This window comes from Sapajus apella, unplaced genomic scaffold (genome assembly GCF_009761245.1).
Source record: "Sapajus apella isolate SASKATOON/1434 unplaced genomic scaffold, GSC_monkey_1.0 scaffold4, whole genome shotgun sequence".
Taxonomy (NCBI): Eukaryota; Metazoa; Chordata; class Mammalia; order Primates; family Cebidae; genus Sapajus; species Sapajus apella.
Genome location: NW_022436944.1, coordinates 27,487,450 through 27,499,756, shown reverse-complemented (window position 1 = coordinate 27,499,756; position 12,307 = coordinate 27,487,450).

Sequence of the window (12,307 nt, the reverse complement as noted above, 5' to 3'; positions counted from 1 at the left end):
AACAGAACATTCTGCAAACTTGCATAATTGTGAGCAGCCGCTAAGTACTGAGCACACACAAGGGTGAACTGTGGGCTCTGTCCACCCCACAGCTCATCATCATTGCTGCTCTCCAATTCTTAGAAGGGCTGGTTCTTCTTATCCTTGCCTGGAGGCCTGGGGCCTGCTCTCCTAATTCTACTCATCATTATTAATTTATTTATTCATTTATTCAATGGGGTATTTGTAATTTTTTTTGAGACAGAGTCTTGCTGTGTCACCCAGGCTGGAGTGCAATGGCACGATCTCGGCTCACTACAACCTCTGCCTCCCAGGTTCAAGCGATTCTCCTGCCTCAGCCTCCCAAGTAGCTAGGATTACAGGAATGTGCTACCATGCCTGGCTAATTTTTGTATTTTTAGTAGAAACAGGGTTTCATCATGTTGGCCAGGCTGGTCTCAAACTCCTGACTTCAGATGATCCACCTGCCTTGGCCTCCCAAAGTGCTGTGATTACAGGCGTGAACCACCACACCTGGCGCATTTATTCAATGGGTATTTATTGAGCTTCTACTATGTGTGAAACACACTGAAGCACTACTGAAGATATAGTGCCAAAGGCTCTGCCTTATGGAGCCTTTAGTCAGTAAGGTAAAATAGATAAAAGCCAAGTAAACTAACAATTATTTAACTAAACTTCATAAGCACCATAAATGCAGGGCTAGGATACTGTGACAGCAGGTAACCGGGAAACCTGCCTTTGTCTTGCTGCTCACCTCTCTGCAGCCTGCCTCATCCTTTAGCTCACCCCAACCATTCATTAGGAAATCCTCCACCATGGAGCCCCTCCATCCTAAATATTCAGTGGCAGTTCCAATTTCCTGGAATTTCATGCTTTTTACAATTCCTTCATGATTTGCATTACTTTGTGAGTCCTCATGAACTGTAGTTTTTAAACCAGAAGAAAAATATCCTTTGACAATTCTAGGTCTAGAAAATGCATGGTCTCCAATCTTAAGTTACTCCCTAATGGTATCATTGAGGTGTTTTTGTCCTGCCAACTTCATTGAGGAGGACCTCCACTTCCATCCAAGATAGAGGAACAAGAACCAGACTTACCTGAAACAAAGAAACAAAACAGGCAAAATATATAAAACTGGTTTTTAAGATACTGAACAGTGGCTTGTAGTGAAGGTCAGTGATTGCTGAAAAAGAGGATATAAAGAAGAGGATCTCCACCATTTTCACAACTCACTGCCTTAAGGGACTTTCCAGGCGATGGCACAGAGAGGGGAACCCAGGCAGAGCCTGGAAAACCTCCTGCATTCAGGAGGTAATGCTGAGTGCTCAGGGAGACCAAGGTGGCTAGGGTTTGCTAATCGGAGTACCAAAGAGACAGAGAGCTACACAGAGAGAGAACTCAGGATCTGCAAAGGGTACATCCTCATCAGTTACTCAGCAGAGTCCTGATCAGAGCATGTGTATGAAGAAATTGCCTGAAAGCTGGGGGTCAGGGAGGGCATCCACAGGGATTAGGAACAGTGAACAGCACACAGAGAGAGAGAGAGAGAGTGCTGAAAACAGTCCCTGGTTCCACCAACAAGAATGGAACAACTCCTAAATTATGGGGCATTGGGTAAAGTCTTTGTGAAGGTCTTGCCTCAGTAATGGGAAATAAATAGCCCTAGATGGAGCACTACTCCAAACCCACCTAACAAATCATAAAGGAATAGCCAAAAAGAGCAAATGTTTCCAATTTGCGCAACTACACTCTGAACTAAAGTACAAGAATATGTGTAAGAATACCAAAAAATGCAGCATCCAACAAAGTAAAATTCGTAATATGTGACATCCAAATGACGATTAACAGGCATATAAAGAAGCAGAAAAACACAATGCAGCATGAGAATAAGTTACGCTAACCCAGAACTGACACACATATAGAATTAACAGAGAAGGACATGAAAAGTGATTATAACTGTATTCCATCTCTTAAAGTTAAGCATAAACAGAGAACTTACAAAAAAGACCTAAATCAAAACTTCCAGAGATGGACACTACAATCTCTAAGGTAAAAACACATTGGGTGAGATTAATGTCAGATTAGACACCAAAGAAGGAAAGATTAAAGAATCTGGAGCCGCAGCAATAGAAATGGTTCAGCATGAAACATGCATAGAGAAAATATTTTTTTTTGACAAAGAAGAGACAGCATCAGTAAGCTGTGGGACAGCTTCAGGTAGCCTAATATACATGTAATTGAGTCCCCAAAGGACAGCAGGAGATACAAAAGTGAACAAAAAATATTTGAAGAAATAGTGGACAAAAATTTTCCAAATTTGATAAAAACTATACATCTGATTCAAGAAGCTCAACAAATCTCAAGCACAAGAAACATGAAGAAAGTACAGCAAGGCACTTCATAATCAAATTATTCCAAGCTAATTATAATTTTAGAAATCTTAAAATCTGACAGAGGGAAAATAATTGACACCATGTATAGCGAAACAAAAGAATGACAACAGATTTCTTATCAGAAATGATGCAAGATAAAAGACATTGGAGCCACACAGTCTTATGATTCAGCAATTGCACTCCTAAGTATTTACCTGAATAAGTTGAAAATGTATGTTTGCACAGAACCCTGCACATGAATGTTTATAGCAGATTTATTCATAATTGCCAAAAATCAAAAGCAACCAATATGTTTTTTTAGTAGGTGAACAAACTGTGATACATCTAGACAATGGAATATGATTCGGCAATTTTTAAAATGAGCTATCTAGTCTCAAAAAATATGGGAAAATGTTAAATGCATATTTGCTAAGTGAAAAAGGGCTGTCTGAAAAGGCTGCATACTATAGGATTTCAACTATATGACATTCTGGAAAAAGCAAAACTTCAGAGACGGTGTTAAGATCAGTGGTTGCGTGAGGTTGAAGAGGAGGAAAAACGGGATGAAGAGGTGAAGCAAGGGATTTTTGGACAGTGGAACTATTCTGAATGATATTTCAATGGTGGATATTCAACATCATGCATTTATCAAAGCTATAGAATTGTACAACACAAAGAGTGAACACTAATGCAAACCATGGACATTGGCTTAAAATACTGTACCAATATTGGTTTATCAGTGCTAACAAATGTACCACAGTAATGTAAGATGTTAATAATAGGGGAAACTAGGTGTGTGTCTGTTGGAGGAAAAGGTCATATATGGGAATGCTCTGCACTTTTTTGTCAATTTTTCCATATTCTCTAAAAGAAGATGAGAGAATAAAAATATAATTGACTTTTTAAACAAGATATGATAAAAAGATAATTGTTTAACAAGAATAGTAAAAGTGCATTACAGGCTTTATAATATGTATAAAAGTAAAATACATGATAAACAGAATAAAGGCTAGGAGGGAAAAACAGAAGAATACTGTTGTAAGTTCTTAGCTCTGAAGTGGTATGCTATCACATGAAAGCAGACTGTGTTAGTGATATATACTATAACTCCTGAAACAACCAGTAGAATGAAAATATAACACAATAAAGGATATAAAATAGAATTCAACTAATTTGGAAGAAAGCAGAATTTTAAATAAAAAATTCAACTAATTTGGAAGAAAGCAGAAAAGGGGGAAAATAAAGCAATAAGAATTTGGACAGATAACCAAGTAATAGGATGACAGTGAAAACCTTCCCACAAAGAAAACTTTAGACCTAAATGGCTTCACTGGTGAATTCCACAAAATATTTAAGAAAGAAATAATATTAATTCTATACAACTTTCCTCCAAAATTAAAGAGGATGAAAGACTTTCTGATTTATTCTGTGGCCAATATTACTCCAATACAAAAACCAGACAAAAATAGTACAAGAAAACATAACTGCAGACTAATATCTTTTATGAACGTAGAGTAAAAAATTCTAAAAATATTTTATCAAATTAATCCAATAATATACAAAAAAGTATTATATGTCCTTATCAAGTGGGGTTCATCCAGGGAATATAGTTGGTTTAACTTACAGAAACCCCACAAATGATAAAAGTGACACGCCATGATTATCTCAAAAGATACTGAAAAGGCATTTGATGAAATCCAACATTCATTCCTGATTAAAAAACAAAAAACTCTCAACAAACTAGAAGTAAAAGAGAATTTCTGCAACTTGACAAAGGACAAAAACCTACAGATGAGAAACCCACAGACGACACATTTAGTGTAAAAACCAAATGCTTTTCCTCTAAGATCAGGAACAAGCCAAGGATGTCTCTCTCATCCCTGCTGTTTAACAGTCTCCTCGAGGTTCTAGTCAGTGTAACCAGATCGTGCACCAGCCCTCCCAAAAACAGAAAAAGAAAAAGCTTCCCAGATTGAAAAGAAGAATTAAAGTTGTCTTTATTCACAGGCAACATGATTCTCTATGTAAAACATCTTATACAATCTACTCAAAATGAACCATGGATCTAAATGTAAAATATAAAACTATGAACTATGAAGTTTCTAGAAGTCCCTAGGAGAAAAACCATAGGATCCAATCTTTGTGACTTTGGGTTAAACAAAGGATTATCCATAAAAGAACATGTCGATAAACTGGACTTCAGCAAAATAAAAACTTAGGTAAGCCACAAAATGGGAGAAAATGTTTGAAAACAGATTTTCATATTGGACTTGTATCCAGAACACACACACACACACACACACACACACACACATGTAATATATATAGAGTTTCATATTGGACTTGTATCCAACACACACACACACGTAATATATATAGATTTTCATATTGGACTTGTATTCAGAACACACACACACACACACACACACGTAATATATATATAGATTTTCATATTGGACTTCTATCCAGAACACACACACACACACAATATATATAGATTTTCATATTGGACTCATATCCAGAACACACACACACACATGCACACATGTAAAATATATAGATTTTCATATTGGACTCGTATCCAGAACACACACACACACACACACACACACGTAATATATATAGATTTTCATATTGGACTCGTATCCAGAACACACACACACACACACGCACACATGTAATATATATAGATTTTCATATTGGACTTGTATCCAGAACACACACACAGACACACGTAATATATATAGATTTTCATATTGGACTTGTATCCAGAATATATATGTGTGTGTGTGTGTGTGTGTGCGCGCATATATACACACATATATAAATATCAGAATATATATATGTGTGTACTCAGAAGTCAGTCTATGTAATTTCTGGAAGTGTTGGTGTTTTTCTTCACTCCATAGAACACATGTGGAACACGGCTTTTTCAGCACAAGAGCTGCCAGGCACCTCAGAGTTCAGCCTTGTCACTGTTAAACACTTATATATATTGTGTACACACATATTTATTCTGATATTTATATATGTGTATTTATACACACACACACATATATATATATATTCTGGATACAAGTCCAATATGAAAATCTCTATATATACATATATATACATACACACATGTATATATTCTGATGTTTAAGAATTCACAAAATTAAAAAATAAAAAACGAAACTACTAGATTTCTAAAGTAGGCAAAAGATTTGATTAGATGAATCAATTTATGAATGGAAAATTAGCACATGAAAAGATGCTCAACATCAATAGTCATTAGGCCAACACAAATTAAGAACAACAGAGATGCCATGTATATTAGAAGGCTAAGATTAAGAAGAGTATTTCCAATGTTGATGAAGATGCGGAGGAAACAGTACTCTCATGTAATATGTTAATGGAGATGTAAAATGGTACAATTACTTTAGAAAAATGTGGGAGTTTCTTAAAAAGTTAAACACAGTCAGTCATTCATTCCTAGATGTTTACCCAGGAGAAATGAAAACATGTACAAAGACGTGTACACAAATGTTCATAGGAGCTTTATTTGTCATAGCCAAAGACTGGGAAAAACCCAAAAGTCCCTCAACAGATGAATGGATAACAAGTTGTGGTCCATAAACCACAGAGATATTACCCAGCAGTAGAAGGGAACAAACTATTGATACACGTGACACCATGAGTGAATCTTAAAATAATTATGTTTGGTGAAAGAAGCCAGACAAAAAAGAATACAAACCTGTGGTGCCTTTTATATGAAATGCTAGAAAATGCCAACTATCCTTAGTGAAAGAAAGCAGTGGCTGCCAGGGAAGAGGGTTATTTGGGAAGAGCAGCAGGGAGAGATTACCTACAAAGGAGTATGAGAAAACTTTGGGGGTGATGGATATTTTCATTATCTTGACTGTGGTTATGGTTATATGGCACACACATATGTCAAAACTCATCAAATTATATGTTTTCAGTGTGTGCAGTTTGTTGTATGCCAGTTATGCCTGAATAAACCTATTTGTTTAGGTATTTATTTATTAAAAAACAAGTCAACTCCACTGGGAAATTGTTGCGGTTAGGAATATGTGTATTCTCTTTCCGTATTTTCCACAGAGCTTGTCTCAGGTCTGAGTGTGCAGAAGGCGGCCAACAAATATTTGACTACTTTCATCCCTACAAAAAGTACCAGCACAGAAGGAAACTCACTGAGCAAGGATGTTTGCTGGTACAATTCAGCTGATGGGAAAACTGTGATTGGCTGACGTAGCCTAAGTCACAAGGAGTGAGGGGACTTCGTTTGATCACTCATTTCTCTGCACTGCCAGGTCAAGTCAGTTCATTTCAACCTGAAATGTTTGCATCCCTGAACAGTTTCTAAAGGAGGAGAATGAATGCCACCCAGCATTCAGAAGGAATAAGATGAGCTGGAACAAGAATGATGATGAGGAGGATGAGGATAGTAATACTGATAAAACTATTTACCACTTGACGGCCACTGACTGGGTGCCAGAGCACCGTCTGCTTCATGTCTGTTCCCTCACCCCAGTCTTATGTGAAAGTCATTACCATCCCATCTTAAAGAGGAGGAACTAGCAAGGGGTGAGTAAAATACGCTCATATAGCTAATAAGTTGTGGAGCTAGTATTTGAACCCATGTCTGTCTGATTCCTAAGCCTGTGCTCCTACCATTAAACATATCCCATTCCCAAGCCAATATACACATGTGAACACATGTATTTCCACCTGAACACACTTGTAAGGCCACACACACACACACACGCATATGCTCAACCAACATATACCAATGTACCTGCACACACATGGGTACACACACACACATGCACATATTTGAACACATGCATTTGCATGCATACAAAAATGGCCACGCACATACACAAATGCATACACATGTGTCTCCTGAACACACACACCTATGCACATACACACTTGCATGACACATACAGCTGGGCACACACATATGTGGTTGCACATACACACAGGCACACAGGGCATCCTGAGAACATACATTTTCCCTTTCTGGCTCTGGCTTCCTGCAAACAGCCACCACTGCATCCCTCTGCCAGCCTCTCCCAGCCCAGGCCCCAGGAATCTTCAAAACACTGAAGTCCTAAGTCTCAAGTGAAATTATGCTCAGGCTCCTGATCCAGGAGACAGCATGTAAGTCAGGGCAATCAGGCACATCACATTTTCCCATGAAAGAAATTTCTCATGGGCTTATTAACCTTTGAAAATACCAGTTCTCAGTCTGAGGGACTTCCTGAGTCCAGATCAAATTGAAAAATAACCTAGTGACAGACCACCCAGTTCTAAGCTGATGGGAATTACTTTCAACCCAGACCAGCATGTCCCTTAGACAGAATGTTCCACATACCAAACCTTACAGCAGCCAGCTCTTGGGAGCAGGGGAGCCAAGTGCCATCTATTACAGATCATATCTATGATTGCTGTGTCTTGGGGCCATTGCTCTGGGCCCCAGTCCCTGTGGGGGCAGCTGGGGTGGCAGGAAGCAGTCAGCCTCAGTGCCTTTGACATTTATGTCCCTGTGCTATAGTACAGAGGGTCTGCCTGTCATCACAGACTGGTGTAAGCCTTGGTCCCTGGCAATCATTTTCTGTTTCAAGTGTTAGTTTTCTGTAGAATTGTAGTTCAGTGGATGCTATCAGAAGAAAAAGGACAGAGTGTCACATGGAAAATTGGAGATAAACTGATAACTCCAGGGTTAGAGACACTGATTCATCCACCCCCACTGTCTCGTGGTGGAGGACAGTCTCCCTCCTTCTCTCTTTTGGGTCACATTCTGGCTCAGAAGTCAGTCTATGTAATTTCTGGAAGTGTTGGTATTTTCCTTCACCCCATAGAACACATGTGGAACACAGCTTTTTCACCACAAGAGCTGCCAGGCACCTCAGAGTTCAGCCTTGTCACTGCATGGAATCAATTGGGTGGTCTCGCGCAAGACCCTTAACTTCAGAGCCTCAGTTTATGCAAATAGAAGATGGAATATCAGTGCCTGCCCTGTTTGCCTCACCAATTTGCCATGAAGACCAACAGGGCTAATGAGAAGACGGTGCGCTCTGAGTGAAAGGGAAGGGGCTTGGGCCATCACACCTTCAACCATTCCTGCCATTGTTCAAGGTTTTTTGCTCAGGTACACCCTCATGTAGGCTTCCAGGAATATCTTCAAATGTTTCTCTCTTTCTCTGGAATTATCCCCTCTTCTGTACTGCTGAGTCCCTTAGACTGTCCCACTGCTCAGCAGGCTGCATCCCAGCCATGTGCCCAGCCCCAGCAGATACTTCAAACTGCTCATTCCCATAGCTCCCAACACAACTGTACATCTTCTCAGCCAGTGATTTTGTTTTCCAATGCTCAGAAAAAGAGGGACAGAGAGGCAGGACGTCTCTGATTCTCTTCCCAAAACGTATCTACGCTCCAATCATCCTTAACTCCTGGCCTCCTGGTGCAGAGGCCCCTTTGCATCTACTACCAATGCCTCCACTTAGAATCTTCATCCTCTGAAGCTTCCTCAGGAATCTCCCAACATCACTGGTCCCTTCTCATTACTGGATCTTTGCTTTTTTCCTTGCTACTAGTCCCTTCTCAGCACACAAAGGGGAATTTTGGCCATGGAATTTGTGTCTCTGTAGAAACATGTAAGGAGTTTGGACTCTGAATAAGGGAGCAGCAGAAGAAAAATTCTGGGTGAAGACAAAAGTGGGATGTATGTGGACCTTGCAGGAGGCCTTAAGGATAGGGAATTGAAGACTATGTAGAAGTCACAAGACTGTGGTTGCTGGAGACCGCGGGGGTTCTTGCATCATCCAGACGGTCGTCTTTCTTTATTAGGCTCTGTTCTTCTCTCCATTCCTCTCCCTGACTTTTATCCCCAAACTCCATCTTGGATTCTAAAAGCTCAGGATAAAATACTGATCTCTTTTAAAAAACAGAAGTCCAGGCCCTGGTAAATCACTGACAGTGGGATAAGGCACTCCCCACTGAGACATCACTCTACTTTTGTTTTACAAATAATAGAAAACCATTCTTGCTCCACAGAGCTGGTGAAGATATGACCTAATGTATCCTAACAGTAGCTGCAGCCAGATAGCCTTGAGACTGTCAGTCACAGGGTCAACCCTCTCCAACCCCCAGTGGTGAACAGGACCCCACCCAGGTCAATCAGCCTTTCACCAGGAACTTAGATTGAATGGAAGGCACGGAGTTGGAACTAAGCCATTAAGACAGCAACCTCCTAGAGAGATTTCTTGAGTTCCTGTCTCTGGGGTTCTTGGAGCTGCCATCTTTCAAGTACTTCCTGAAGTTTGGCTGTTCAGCTTTTTCTTAAATTCTGTGATATTCAATATCCTTCCAATTACTTCCATTTCAATTTTACTCAGGAAAGATTTATTTCTTGCAAGCAGAGTACCTCTGAATACTTTCCTCAGAAAGTAACTGACTTGGGCGCTGTGGCTCATGCCTGTAATTACAGCACTTTGGCAGGCCAAGAGGGGCAGATTGCTTGAGCCCCAGAGTTCAAGACCAGCCTGGACAACACAGAAATTAGCTGGGCGTAGTGGTGTGCACCTGTAGTCCTAGCTACTTGAGAGGCTAACGTGAGAGAATTGCTTGAGCCCAGGAGGTGGAGGTTGCAGTGGGCTAAGATAATGCCTCTGCACTCCAGCCATGGTGACAAAGTAAGAAAGACCTTGTCTCAGAAAAAAAAAAAGAAGAAAAAGAAAAAAAGAAGATAACTGACTGACTTGCCACCATACAACCTCTTACACCGTCTTTATGAAACACCAGACATCAGATCCTGAAAGTACTTTATTCTCAAAGTCTGCAAGGTAAGTATTATCATTACGCCCATTTTGCAGGTGAGATACTGGGGCTCTGAAAGTTGTGAGCATCTGTCCCATGTTATAGTGGAAATCAGGAATCTTGGTTGCTCTTTGTCAGTAAAACTCACTGTAGCCCAAGTAAAGGAGGTTATTGAAAGGAAAGTGGGAAGCTCTCTAGCCAAGACAGCACCTTTCTCCATCTCTCTCCACACATATTCTCCCATCTCTGTTTCTGAGGATCTGCTCTATTTTCATGCCTTTCTCTGCACAGTGGCTTTTCCCTGCTCACTCATCAGTGAGCACATTGCTGAAAAAGGCTACTTCAGCCCAAACACTAAAGAGTTACTCACTTCAACCTTTCACCATCAACTATTCTATGTCTCTTAGTTTGAATTATTGAGAAAAAAATCTGCTTGGTCCTGGTCATCTGGGGTAGGCTGAAAAATGTCCCCCTACTTCCTCCCAAGGATAATTGTACTCCATGGAACTTGTGGATGTTACCTTATATGGAAACATGGTCTTTGCAGATGTGATTAAGACAGATTTTTAAATGGGGATTATCTTGGATTATTGGGGTGGCCTTAAATGCAATCACATATATCCTTATAAGAAGAAAACAAGCCGGGCATGGTGACTCATGCCTGTAATCCCAGAACTTTGGAAGGCTGAGGCAGGTAGATCATGAGGTCAGGAGTTTGAGAACAGCCTGGCCAACATGGTGAAACCCTGTTTCTACTAAAAATACAAAAATTAGCCGGGCGCAGTGGCAGGAACCTGTAATCCCAGCTGCTTGGGAGGCTGATGCAGAAGAATCGCTTGAACCTGGGAGGTAGAGGTTGCAGTGAGCCAAGATTTATGCCACTGCACTCTAGCCTGGGTGACAGAGCAAGACTCTGTCTCAAAAAAGAAAACAAAAAGATTTGGCACAAATGGAAGAAGAGAAGCTGATGTCAAGATAGAGGCAGAGATTCAAATGATGCAGCCACAGGCAAAGGAATATTTACAGTTATCAGAAACTGGAAGAGACAAGGGGCAGATTCTCTCCTAGATAAAGACTCTAAAAGGAGCACGGCTTCCTTGATTTCAGCCCAGTGATACTGATTTCAGATTTCTGGCATGCAGAGTTGTGAGAGAATGCATTTCTGTTATATTAAGCCACGATATTTGTAGTAATTTGTTAGAACAGCCGCAGGAAACTAACACAGCAGCCAATGGAGTCATTCCTCCTGTACTAAGTGTCTAATCAGCTGCGTCCAGGAGGATGTTAACAGAAAAAACATAGCCACTGAGGCCTGCCCTCTCAGCTATGGGAAGAAAGTAAAGGGTTGCTTTTCAGAGAAAAGGCATGGGCTAGGAGACACCTGCGTTTCTCCCACCACTAGTCTCTGACACTGGCTATCAGGTAGGAGTGAGCATTGGGAAGTGCAGGGTAGCAGTCATGCCTGAATAGGCACCAAGCCTAGTGCTCACCCTTCCCAAACGCTATTAATACACAGTCCTGGGGGAAAAGAGGTGTGGCTGGAACATGAGTCTATTCATCCAGTGAATTCAAACAAGAGTTTACTAACAACTCTGTTTGCCAGGATTTGAAGTGCTTAGCACAGGCACTCATCTATAGTCTAGAGAAGGATGAGACCTCTACGTCCTGGGCAGTTGGGAAAAGATATTAAAAATCATTTAATCAATCATTCATTCATTTATTCAACAAAAGTTTGCTGTGCATGTGGATGTACTAGCCTAGGTGATATTGCAATAAAATATGTAGAGTCGCTGTCTTCATGGGGTGAGAAAAATAAGCAGATAAAGAGCAAAATAACAGATTGTAAAACGGTTATAAAGGAAAGGAGTAAGTGTTGAGACAGAGAATCGAATGTATGCATTGGTGGCGGCAGTGGTCAAGGTGGTAATCAGGACTTGGAATCAGAAGTTAGATTTAGGGTGTGTGTGAGAAGTGTGGATGGAGAAGTTAAAAAAGTAGCTGGATTTAAACCTGGGGATGGGAGAGAAGGTTTTGGCAGGAAGTGGAATAAATAAATTATTTATTTATTTATTTATTTGAGATGGAATCTCACTCTGTTGCCCAGGCTAGAG